Source organism: Eimeria mitis, genomic scaffold (assembly GCF_000499745.2).
Source record: "Eimeria mitis Houghton genomic scaffold, Emh_scaff863, whole genome shotgun sequence".
Classification (NCBI taxonomy): domain Eukaryota; phylum Apicomplexa; class Conoidasida; order Eucoccidiorida; family Eimeriidae; genus Eimeria; species Eimeria mitis.
In genome coordinates this window covers 6,189-6,434 of record NW_013576355.1, presented here as the reverse complement: position 1 = coordinate 6,434, position 246 = coordinate 6,189, and the positions used below count along the sequence as shown (strand labels likewise).

The 246-nt window shown below is 55.7% G+C and overlaps 1 protein-coding gene across 1 annotated transcript in view; it reads left to right on the top strand.

Moving 5' to 3' along the window:
* The window catches only part of EMH_0023950 (uncharacterized protein), a gene marked incomplete at both ends in the record, with an annotated part of 10,462 nt that overhangs the window by 7,367 nt on the left and 2,849 nt on the right, over window positions 1–246 (top strand). The window lies entirely within an intron of this gene.

The following is a 246-nucleotide window of genomic DNA, read 5'->3' as shown; positions in this document are numbered from 1 at the left end:
TGCTGCTGCTGCTGTTGCTGTTGCTGCTGCTGCTGCTGCAGCACATGGTGTGTTTGGGTGTTTCGCGGGTCTGTATGACGCCTCTCTCTGCGTTTTCTGTTTCTGCTGCTGCTCTTGCTGCTGCTGCTGCTGTTGCTGCTGCTGCTGTTGCTGCTGCTGCTGCTGCAGGTGTGAGGTGCTGGTGGGCGTTCGTTTCGTGCTGCAGCTGCTGCTGTCTGTCTTTGCTGTTTTTTATCTGCAACCAAA